We start from the raw sequence: 12,938 nt of genomic DNA, 5'->3' as shown, positions 1-12,938 counted from the left end.
CCCTGGCCCAATCTGAGTATGCACCATTAATAACCACTCTTTGTTTTCTACCACTAAGCCAGCTACCTACCCATCTACACACATTTTCCCCGAGCCCAAGCTTTCTCATTTTACTTAGCAGTCTTTTATGTGGGACAGTGTCAAATGCTTTACCGAAGTCGAGATAAATGACATCCAATGATTCTCCTCGGTCCATGTGAGAGCTTACATCCTCATAGAAGCTGATCAGGTTAGTTTGACAGGAGCGATCCTTCATAAATCCATGTTGATATGGAGTTAAACAGTTATTAACATTGAGACATTCCATAATAGTATCCCTTAAAAACCCCTCAAACATTTTACCCACAACAGATGTTAAGCTTACCGGCCTATAGTTTCCAGGTTCCCTTTTGCACCCTTTTTTGAATATTGGTACCACATTTGCTAGCCGCCAATCCAGTGGAACAGACCCAGTTTCTATAGAGTCTTTAAATAAAAGGAATAGAGGCCTGTCTATCACATTACTTAACTCCCTTAATACCCGAGGGTGAATGCCATCAGGGCCTGGTGATTTGTCAATTTTAATGTTACTAAGTCGGTTCTGCACTTCTTCCTGGGTTAGGCAGGTCATACTTAATGGGGCATTTACATGATCACTCTGCATTTCCCCTGGCATATGCTTTTCCTGTGTGAACACAGTTGAGAAAAAAGTATTTAAAACATTTGCTTTTCCCACATCGCTTTCTATGATTTTACCCTCATTATTCTTTAAAGGGCCAACACCATCAATTTTAATCTTTTTTCTGTTTATATAATTAAAGAATAGTTTGAGATTTGTTTTGCTTTCCTTAGCAATGAGTCTCTCAGTTTCTACTTTTGCTAAATATATTTGTTTTTTACACATTTTATTTTTTTCTCTATATATTTTTAATGCTTCCTCGCTGCCTTCTTGTTTCAGCTTTTTAAATGCCTTTTTCTTATTATTCATTGCCCCTTTTACATCCTTATTAAGCCACATTGGTTTTCTCCTGTTCCTAGCCCTTTTATTTCTGTATGGTATGGCTAGCTCGCAGTGGGTGTTTAATACCGATTTAAAAATGTCCCACTTATTTTCTGTGCTCCCGTTTTTGAGGACATTGTCCCAATCAATTTGGCGAAGGTCTTCTCTAAGTTGATCAAACTTTGCTTTCCTGAAATTCAGCGTTTTTGTAACCCCCCTCCAAGGCACCTTACTAAAGGACAAGTGGAATTGTATTGTATTATATATAAGTTGAACGAATTGTATTGCTTATTTTAAACTTTTTAAATAAATAACTGAAAATTGGGGCGTGCAATATTATTCATCCCCTTTACTTTCAGTGCAGCAAACTCACTCCAGAAGTTTATTGAGGATCTCTGAATGATCCAATGTTGTCCTAAATGACTGATGATGATAAATATAAGACACCTCTGTGTAATCAAGTCTCTGTATAAATGCACCTGCTATGTGATAGTCTGTGTTCTGTTTAACCCCTTAAGCCCCCGTGCGTTTTGCGTTTTTCCGTTTTGTTTCTTTTCCTCTTTCTTCCGAAAGCCATAACGTTTTTATTTTTCTGTCAATCTTGCCATATGAGGGCTTGTTTTTTGCGGGACGAGTTGTGCTTTTAAATGAATCCATAATTTTACCATATAGTGTACTGGAAAACAACAAAAAAATTCAAGTGTGGAAACATCGCAAAAAAAGTGTAATCGCACAATAGTTTTTGGGATATTTTATTCACTGTGTTCACTATATGGTAAAACCGATATGTGACTGTGATGCCTGAGGTCGGTGCGAGTTTGGAGACGCCAAACATGAATAGGTTTACTTTTAAATAAGGTGTTAAAAAAAAATCACAAGTCTGTCCAAATAAATTGGAGCTACATTTTGTTTGCCTGGTAATGCATTATGCACAAAATTTGCGGCGACCAAAAAACGTAATTTTGGCGTTTAGAATTTTTTTGCCGCTACACCGTTTACCGATCAGATTAATTAATTTTATATTTTGATAGATCGGGCATTTGTGGACGCAGTGATATCAAATGTGTATATATTTTTTTTTTTTTTAACCCTTTAATTTTCAATGGGGCGAAAGGGGGGTAATTTGAACTTTTAGGTTTTTTATTTTTTTAAAACTTTTTTTTTAACTTTTTTTTTATTTTACTAGGTCCCTTAGGGGGCTATATGGATCAGCTGTCTACAGGACTGAGATCTGCAGATCTGCTGCTTTAGGCCCTGTGCGCACACTGCGTTTTTTTCTCAAGAAAATACTTTATGCATAATTTATTGAGAAAAACAATGAGCATGTCACTTCTTTTCTGCAGGTACCTGCGTTTTTTGCCATAGATAATGTTAAAAAACGCAGGGACCAACCTGCGGAAAAAACACATCAAAAATGCATAAAAACGCGGTAAAAACGCATGTGTTATTGGTGCGTCTTTTTAACACAAGTTCGCTAATCTTTCAGACTTTCAAGAAATTTCTTGAGAATTTTTTTAAGAAAAATCCTTTTTCTAATGCGCACAGGGCCTTACTTTCAATGTCGGTACTTTTCCGGCATTGAGAGAAAGTGACTCATGCTAGCTACAGGCGTCATCACATGACCCTGTGCTACCCTGGCAACCACCATAAGTCACGTGATCACGTCACGTGACTTCCGATGGGGCGGGGTAAGTTATCATAATGGCGGCGCGCATATACATCTCGGTGCCAGATTTTGGCAGCGATATGTAAGGGGTTAATACTCGCAGGTGGAACGCGATTCCACTGGTGATTAGCAGGCACATATGTCAGCTGTTGAAATCAGCTGATATGTGTGCGGATCACCGCGGCCTGCCCACGCCAAGCGGCGGGGATTAACCTCACGCGATCTATGACGTAACCAGTGCGTCATGGGTCGCTAAGGGGTTAAAGCGCAGATAGCATCATGAACTTCAAGGAACACAAAAGGCAGGTCTGTGATACTGTTGTAGAAAAGTTTAAAGCCGGATTTGGTTACAAAAAGATTTCAAAAACTTTAAACATCCCAAGGAGCACTGTGCAAGCGATCATATTGAAATGGAAGGAGTATCATACCACTACAAATCTACTAAGACCTGGCCGTCTCTGAAAACTTTCATGTCAAACAAGGAGAAGACTGATCAGAGATGCAGCCAAGAGGCCCATGATCACTCTGGATGAACTGCAGAAATCTACAGCTGAGGTGGGAAGAGTGGCAAGGAGAAAGCAATTTCTCAAAGATATCCATAAAAAGTGTTGTTTAAAGTTTGCCACAAGCCACCTGGGAGACACACCAAACCTGTGGAAGAAGGTGCTCTGGTCAGATGAAACAATAATCGAACTATTTGGGCACAATGCCAAACGATATGTTTGGCATAAAAGCAACACCGCTCATCACCCTGAACAGACCATCCCCACTGTCAAACGTGGTGGCAGCATCATGGTTTTGGCCTGCTTTTCTTCAGCAGGGACAGGGAAGATGGTTAAAATTGATGGCAAGATGGATGGAGCAAAATACAGGACCATTCTTGAAGAAAAGCTGTTGGAGTCTGCAAAAGACCTGAGACTGGGATGGAGATTTGTCTTCCCACAAGACAATGATCCCAAACATAAAGCAAAATCTACAATGGAATGGTTTACAAATAAACGTATCCAGGTGTTAGAATGGCCAAGTCAAAGTCCAGACCTGAATCCAATCGAGAATCTGTGGAAAGAGCTGAAAACTGCTGTTCACAAACGCTCTCCATCCAACCTCACTCAGCTCCAGCTGCTTGCAAAGGAAGAATGGGCAAGAATTTCAGTCTCTCGATGTGCAAAACTGATAGACATACCCCAAGCGACTTGCAGCTGTAATCGCAGCAAAAGATGGCACTACAAAGTATTAACTTAAAGGGGGCAAATAATATTGCTCGCCCCACTTTTTTGTTATTTATTTTTTTAAAAAGTTTAAAATAAGCAATAAATTTTGTTCAACTTCACAATTGTGTTCCACTTGTTGTTGATTCCTTACCATAACATTAAATTTTTATCTTTTATGTTTGAAGCCCGAAATGTAGGAAAAGGTTGAAAAGTTCAAGGAAGCCAAATAGTTTTGCAAGGCACTGTATATTACTAATTTATTTAGCCACATTATTAGAGTTTCCCAATTTTATTAAGACATAAATGGTGGGTTACTGTATGGGGCAGAAATTGTGTATGTTCCAACTTATTGCTGCTATCGGGGAGTGACAATAATGTTTTACAGTGTATTTGAGCACAAAACCAAATATTACTACTGTATGTGGGAACAAAGTGGAATTTTACAATTGTATGGGGGCTACAAAAGGGGAATATGCATAATACTGTGTGGAGGCTACAGAGGGCTACATTTCTAATGTGAGGCGATCACAAAGGAAGACCTCATTACTGTAATATATTCTATATCTGCGGATACTGTTTCAGTGGGGGGAACAAGAGAAAGGTACTGTTACTTTTCAGGGCACCAGGGTGGCACTGTGGCACTTTTTTCTTTTATCTGGTGCAATGTAGATGTGGGAGTAAAAGTGTGGCGGGTGCTGTATACGTAATTAGTCATTGATGTCTGTGTGTGGATAGGTCATAATGTGGCGGTATTTATCACATGTATGTGAGTTATTATTGGTATATTAGTTTTAGAGTAGTGGAATTTCTTCAGTAACAATAAGGTCAGATTTGTTATTTAGGAATTGTATGACTACTATTTAGAAGTATTGCTTAGAAAATGGTTATTGCCGTGTTTTCTGTGAGATTTTAATATTTTATCTGATATATATTTTATATGATTTATATTTTATCTTAATGAATCCATGTTTTTATATATATATATATATATATATATATATATATTAAAAAAAAAAAGCATTTTAATGGCGCAAAAAAAAGACATGTTTTATTTTGAATTTTATTACTTTCTTGTAATCTTGTTTTAAAATTAGCAGCATCATATAGTAATCTTAGCCACCATATTGTTGTAATGTCCCCATCTGTGTGTCTTGTAGTAAATAATGTCCCTCATATTTGTGGTATTCTGCCCTGTAGTATTGTGCCCATCCTTGTAATATTGTGCCCAGTAGTATTGTGCTCATGCTTGTAATTTTGTGCCCAGTAGTATTGTGCTCATCCTTGTGGTATTGTGCCCATCCTTGTATTATTGTGCCAAGTAGTATTGTGCTCATCCTCTTAATATTGTGCCCAGTAGTAATGTGCTCATGCTTGTAGCATTGTGCCCAGTTGTATTGTGCCCATTCTTGTGGTGTTGTGCCTATCCTTGTGCCCAGTAGTATTGTACACATCCTTGTAGTATTGTGCCCAGTAGCATTGTGCCCATCCTTGTAATATTGTGCCCAGTAGTATTGTGCCCATCCTTGTACTATTGTGCCCAGTAGTATTGTGCTCATCCTTGTAATATTGTGCCCAGAAGTATTATGCTCATCTTTGTAATATTGTGCCCAGTAGTATTGTGCTCATCCTTGTAATTTTGTGCCCAATATTACTGTGCTCATCCTTGTGCTATTGTGCCCATCCTTGTAATATTGTGCCCAGTAGTATTGTGCTCAGTAGTATTGTGCTCATCCTTGTGGCATTGTGCCCAGTAGTATTGTGCCCATCCTTGTGGTATTGTGCCCATGCTTGTGGTATTGTGCCCATCCTTGTAGTATTGTGCCCAGTAGTATTGTGCTCATCCTTGTAATATTGTGCCCAGTAGTATTGTGCTCATCCTTGAAATTTTGTGTCCAGTAGTATTGTGCTCATCCTTGTAATTTTGTGCCCAGTAGTATTGTGCTCATCCTTGTAATTTTGTGCCCAGTAGTATTGTGCTCATCCTTGTAGCATTGTGCCCAGTAGCATTGTGCTTATTCTTGTGGCATTGTGCCCATCCTTGTGGTATTGTGCCCAGTAGTATTGTGCCCATCCTTGTGGTATTGTGCCCAGTAGTATTGTGCCCATCCTTGTAGTATTGTGCCCAGTAGTATTGTACCCATCCTTGTAGTACTGTACCCAGTAGTATTGTGCTCATCCTTGTAGTTTTGTGCCCTGCAGTATTGTGCCCATCCTTGTAGTATTGTGCTCATCCTTGTGCTCTGCAGTATTGTGCCCATCCTTGTAGTATTGTGCTCATCCTTGTGCTCTGCAGTATTGTGCTCATCCTTGTGGCATTGTGCCAGTAGTATTGTGCCCGTCCTTGTGGTATTGTGCCCATCCTTGTAGGATTGTGCCCAGTAGTATTGTGCCCATCCTTGTAGTATTGTGCTCATCCTTGTAATTTTGTGCCCAGTAGTATTGTGCTCATCCTTGTAGCATTGTGCCCAGTAGCATTGTGCTTATTCTTGTGGTATTGTGCCCATCCTTGTGGTATTGTGCCCAGTAGTATTGTGCCCATCCTTGTGGTATTGTGCCCAGTAGTATTGTGCTCATCCTTGTAGTTTTGTGCCCTGTAGTATTGTGCCCATCCTTGTAGTATTGTGCTCATCCTTGTGCTCTGCAGTATTGTGCTCATCCTTGTAGTATTGTGCTCATCCTTGTGCTCTGCAGTATTGTGCTCATCCTTGTGGTAGTGTGGCCATCCTTTAATAATACGCAAAAAAAACTAAATTCTCCTCACCTTTTCTCTGTTCCCTGTGTGCCCACGATCAGTGTTTGCAGCGTTTTGAATGCAGCATGTTTCAGCTGCATCCAAAACGCTGTGATGCACAGTACAAGCATAGTGGATGGGATTTCTAAAAATCCCATGCCCACTGTGCTTGTGCGGCCTGCAGTGAAAACTGACCTGCGGTGCGGCTTGCAGAGGCCGCAGCATGTGAATTTATGCTGCGGAGTTGCATGCCCTCCCTAGGGAGAACACAGCGAGGAGACCGCAGCACCTCAAACCCTGATCTCTGGCACGGGCAGCTGCAGTCTCCTACAGAGACTAGCATCCCTGCAGGTCAGGACCGACTGCATCCAGGGTGCAGCGGGTCCTGATTGTGAGCACATACCTGCTTGTTGCGGCCCGTGACGATCGCAGCTCTATGCCCTGCCGGCGCCGGTCCCCGGGCATACAGCTGCGATCGTCACGGAGTGTGTGGGTCGCAACAAGCAGCTTTGGGGGCCACATGCGGCCCGCGGGCCGCGTGTTTTAGACCTCTGATCTAGAGCATTACAGGGGCCCATACCTCTCACCAATGTGCTGGTGGGTTCCAGGTCCAAGCTTTGTACCATGTCCCATGATACTCACCTCTGAGCAACATGCTACGTTTTGTTTTGTTTTTTACATTAAAGGGACTGTACACTACTAGGTCAAGCCCTTCTGATTCCACGTTTCCCCCAGGTAAAAATAAAAAAGCCTATACTTTCCTCCTGTACCTGAATTGTTCCAGCAGTACCGCGGTTTGCATTCCCGGAGCTCATGTGACATTATGACATCACGCGAGCCGCACGTCCAATCAGCAGCTGCTTTTGTTTCTGCGCCCTCGGACACAGGAGCATTCAACAGGAAGTGAGTGGCAGCCGCAGTGCTCACTGCCTGTTGATTAACTCGTTTCAGCCAAAGGCAGGGAGAAAGAAGCCGGTGCTGATTGGATGCGAGGCTCTCATGACATCACAACTTCATGTAAGCCCCCGCAACACGAACTGCAGCACCACTGGAATGGCACCAATACAGGAAGTAAGTATAGACTGTTTTATTTTACCCGGGGGAAACGTGGAATCAGAAGGTGTTGTCCTACCAGTGTACAACCTATGCAAGTATATTTGGGATTGTCATGAATATCAATACTACATCTTGATTGTGTCTAGCCCTACATTGTGTGTTTATTTACAGTTAGTGCTTAATTTTTTTGTAATTTTTGTATTTTTTATTCAAGTGTAATTTTAACACTATATTCGGAATATACAGTGTGCCCACCCATATCCTGTCCACCGCCATTAACTTGAGAATGGCGGCAGCTATAGGCATAGAAGTGGTGTCTAGGTATAGTAAAGTATCCATGCGCTACGCAATGAAACCACCTATAGCGCCACATGGTGGAAAACAACGTAGTTAGCATTTTTATCTCGAAAATGGAACGAGATAGAGAAGAAAAGTGAATTACAAAGTTGTAGGGCATCATCAATTCAATACGAATCAACACCTAGCATACAGAAATGCTATGATTAGAATGTGTAAAACTCACAAGGCTGTAGACGTGAAGCGATACCTCATGGAGACCTTCCTACAAGTCATTGGGTATGGTGGCTGCGTGGAGTGGCCTCCACGCTCACCTGACCTGACCACATTGGACTTCTTTCTGTGAGGTCACATCAAACAGCAGGTGTATGCGACCCCTCCACCAACATTGCAGGACCTACGACGACGTATCACAGATGCTTGTGCAAAGTGTCACCTACCATATTGCACAACGTGCAGCAAGATACAGTATGCTGTCCAGAGTCCAGATGTGCAGTGCAGCTGATGGTGGCCACTTTGAGCATCAAAGTTAAATGAGCGCCATATGCGTAGCCAGCATTCAATGTTTTGGGGGGGTCATGGGTTTCATATCATAGCATTTCTGTATGCAAGGTGTCGATTCGTATTGAATTGATGATGCCCTACAATTTTTTAATTCACTTTTTTTCTCTATCTCGTTTCGTTTTCGAGATAAAAATGCTAACTCCGTTGTTTTCCACCAGGTGGCGCTATAGGTGGTTTCATTGTGTAGCGCATGGCTATTTTACTATACCTAGACACCACTTCTATGCCTATAGCTGCCGCCGTTCTCAAGTTAATGGCAGTGGACAGGATATTGGTAGACACACCGTATATAGGCCATATTCGGGGCATCTGTAATAGGTTTTGTTATTTGCTGGAAAAAGTACTGCAGTTTTTGTTTTTTTTTTAACACTAAAATGTTGTAATCTAATGAACCCGAATATAGTCAGTACAACGAGGCCATCAGGCAATTAGGCTATGTCCCACAATGAGCTTTATGTGAGTGTTTAATGCTGATCAAAAACACAACTTCTTACAGTTCCAGCAAACTGAATGGGATTTCTAGAAATGTCATGTGTACTGTGCTTCTTTTTTACTCAGCATAAACTGATCTGCGGATCGTGTTTCAGATCACCAACATACCAGTTTCTCTTGCGGTTACGCTGAGCTTTCTTTGCAAATTTTCCCCATAAATTTGCATTAGATGTGGAAAATTCACAGGTAAAAAACAAATGCGTTTTTAGTGCTTTTCCGCAGCGCAAATCCATCAAAATCTCATGTAATGCATACCTAAGTGTGCAATATCATAACTCACTAAAAGCTCATCGTGGGAGCATGGGTGGACATGTCATGGGACTGATTTCTGACACCTTGAATTCTGTTTTTCTGCTCATGTGATGGAGCTGATCAGTGGAATTCAGAATGTACATGGGAACTCCAACTTAGGCCGGTTTCAAACATCCGTGTTTCAGGTACATGTGACATCCATTTTCACACGGACCGTGTGACCTCACGTGGCCCCGCACGCACACACGGAGACATGTTCATTTTTCTCTGGCAGCTCGGGTGTCACATAGAGCGTACACTGATGTGATCCATGTGACATCAATGTGATACGTACGGTACCGGAGAAAACACGGATCTTTTAAATAAAAATATTTTCTATATTTACCTGTATCCAGCGCTGTTTTCTTCAGCTCTGCTGTCTCCTGCTTCTGACCCCCGCTCATTATATTCATTGATTATTCACCGCACTGTGGAGCTGGAAGCCGGAGCAGTTCCCAATGAACTCTGATGAACCTGTGAAGTCACCGTCCTGACACCCGCTGTAGTGCATGTGTTGCAGGGGTGTCATCAGGATGTCATCAGAGTTCATTGGGAACTCTGATGACCTCCTGGACATCACTGCACACACACTGGTAGCTGAATACTCACCGATCACCAGCGATGCTGTCCTCGGCGGTGCTGTGCCCAGCGCTGTCACCTCGATGCTCCAGCTTCCAGGTCTTCAGTGCAGTGAATAATGAATGAATATAATGAGCGGGGGTCAGGAGCCGGAGGCAGCAGAGCCGGAGAAAACAGCGCTGGATACAGGTAAATATAGAAAATATTTTTATGTCAAAGATACATGTTTTTTCCGGTACGTGTCACACGTATGTAACACAGTTGTCACTCACGTGACATACACGCAGCATCGGACTGGCTACCGGATGAACTGCAGTAATACCAGTCCTGACCGCGGTTACCTGCACTGAACTCCGGAACTCTCAGCTGAGATCCGGAGTGCAACCCGGCCTGTCCGCAGCTGAATGCAGGTTACCGCAGCCAGGACTGGTATTACCGGAAACCTCCGGTAATACCAGTCCTGGCTGCGGTTACCTGCGTTGAACTCCAGAGCTATCACCTGAGCTGTCTGGCCTGTCCGCAGCTGTCATGGAGTGAACTGTGATAGCCGGGGAATCAGTCGGTGCTCAAAGTTCAGTCCTGCAAAAACCCGCGGTTCAGTCCAGGCTCCACTCCGGAGCTCAGGTGAGAGCTCCGGAGTTCAGTGCAGGTAACCGCGGCTAGGACTGGTATTACTGCAGTTCCTCCAGTAAACAGTCCGACGCTGCATACACGTGACACACGTATGATCATAACCATGCGTGTGGCTTGTACCTGATAAAACATGGACGTCTGAAACCAGCCTTAGAAGATTTAGTGGTTTTTGGATTTGTAACTAAATAAACTTTTTTTTACCTGTAAGTCAATGAAGGTTTTACTAAGACTACTGGCCTATATGTTATATATGAGTTATCTCTGATGACTACGCTCACTGCATATTAGGCCTTTCATTTTCCATACCGGATTGGTTTGTAGTAGGCAGTCGCTGCATTGTTCGGCTTTTTATGCTTCTGTTCATCATCCTGATACCAGTCTCTTGCAATCATGTGCTATTTTCAATTCTTGGTGCGAACTTGGCTGTTCTATTTTTACTTTTCACACATTCTTAGTGAATTTGTAATTCAATGTATCACGCAGCAGCATCTGGTTCACTTCTGTTTGTTTTCATTCATTTTGCAGGGCAGACAGTCCTCATAACAATAGTTGGATGGATGTCAATCTTGCTTCTTCTAAGAGCATAATCAGTCGAGATGCCTGGAAACAGTTAACCTGACAGTAGCAACCAAAAGTGAGTGATTTTACGATGGCTTCAATTTTTTTCAGTGTATCTTGTTCTAAGCCAACGGTGGAAAACCTTTTTCTGCCAGGGGCCATTTGGATATTTATAACATCATTCAGGGACCTCACAAAATTATCAACTTGAAATTTATGGTACTACTTTTGGTCAAAAATTTAATTAGCTCACCCCTAATGTGAGGGGTGCAGCTGCTTCTCTTTGGTGCGACATATGATATTAAGTGATAATGATGATCTTGCTACTTGCAACTGATTTTTCAGATTTGCGTTGGTCTGGAGCGCAGTCAACTCGTTTGTGATGAATTTTGAAAAGAACTTGCATAAAATGTATACGACATTGCAGGTCTCAAAGGGGGAAAATTAGCACTGCTGACATAACATTTATAGAACTCAAGCAGTGGGAGGTATGCAGCATATACATCATATACAAGACACTGAGACTGCTGTATATACATCATATAGAAGACACTAAGACTGCTGTATATACATCACATAGGAGTCGCTAAGACATATATACATCATAGGAGATACTGGGGCATCTATACATCACAGGAGAGGCTGGGGGAACATACATCACAGGAGGGGCTAAAGGCATATACAACACAGGAGGAGCTGGGGCTGTTACTGCTATCATCTTCATTGGTAGTACTGGAGCAGAGAGCAATCTGACTCCACCCACAATGTACTTCACTGCATGTGCACGCAGCATTCTGAAGTGAAGGTTGTGTGCACATGCTCTTAATGTAAAGCAGGATTAAAGGGCCCACAGCTGGCAAAATGTGACTAGTAGCATCCCCTTTCATTTAAAATAAACTCTGGAGACAGATTCTCAGGGAGATCAGTGTCTGGCCCAAAGCCTGCAACCGCTCATCTACAGATTAAGAAAAACAAGGATATCTCTGGAATAAGACTGTCACACGGAGATTTTTACAAACTTCGCCTACTGTCATGTCAGTGTTGGAATTTATTCAGACTGCTTATTCTGGCAATCCGCAAATTAACTTCTCTGGTGTCTATGATCAGTGCAAGCAGACTCGAGCATTAACCTGAAGATTGGTAGTTCGTAGGCAGACTAGCAATAGTTAATCTCTGAGAGTTTGCTTATTAGTCTACTTTGATCACATGTTGTTGGGTAGCCAATAACATCTTTTAAGAAAGGGCTAGATGATTTCTTCAGTACACATAACATTGTTGGTTAAAAATGACTTAGTGACAAAATGTAGAATTGGTGGAGGAAGATTGAACTAGATGGACCTAGGTCTTTTTTCAACCTATGTAACCATTTGCTTCCCTCTTATATATGGTGGCAAGATCCTTCATTCTATGCCAGCTATAGTTTATTTTAGCTGGTCTAGTGAAGTCTTGTGATCCAGACTAGCTAATGATTGTAGTCCTTGTTGCTGAGTGTGGTTGTTGTCATATGTTACTACCTTCCTGCTCTTGATTTTCTCTTGAGTCTCCCATTGTCTATTCCTGTGTATATGCAGGGTGTCAGAATTTTTGTTTTCCCATGTCAGTCTTTATCTCTGTTTTCTTCTCATTTCTGCTCCTTCCTTTCCTGGGAGAGGGGAGAATAAGGTTAGATCTGGTCAGTAGCATAGCCATCATGGGACTCTGGCATCTCCACCATCAGGAACAACCCTGAAGTTAAGGATAGCCTAGGATCCCTTAGCGTGAGGGACAGCATAGGAGCCCCTGTCCTTTGTTATCCTACAATCATATTGTGACAAAGACAGATCGCAGCTTAGTATCAAGGTACCAAAGTAGCTCTGGGGGATCATCACTACCTCAATCCAT

The 12,938-nt window shown here is 42.1% G+C and overlaps 1 protein-coding gene across 2 annotated transcripts in view; it reads left to right on the top strand.

The window, feature by feature from the left end:
- The window catches only part of OTUD7A (OTU deubiquitinase 7A), a 445,034-nt gene that overhangs the window by 111,411 nt on the left and 320,685 nt on the right, over positions 1-12,938 (top strand). For both annotated transcript variants that reach the window (XM_075345683.1, XM_075345682.1), the window contains exon 2: positions 11,025-11,133. The gene's annotated coding sequence lies outside the window, so the exon portion shown is untranslated. The remainder of the gene's footprint in view (positions 1-11,024; positions 11,134-12,938) is intronic.

This window comes from Anomaloglossus baeobatrachus, chromosome 4, assembly GCF_048569485.1.
Source record: "Anomaloglossus baeobatrachus isolate aAnoBae1 chromosome 4, aAnoBae1.hap1, whole genome shotgun sequence".
Lineage (NCBI taxonomy): Eukaryota > Metazoa > Chordata > Amphibia > Anura > Aromobatidae > Anomaloglossus > Anomaloglossus baeobatrachus.
Note: the sequence above shows the minus strand (reverse complement) of the source record. Positions and strands in the feature narration are given on the sequence as shown.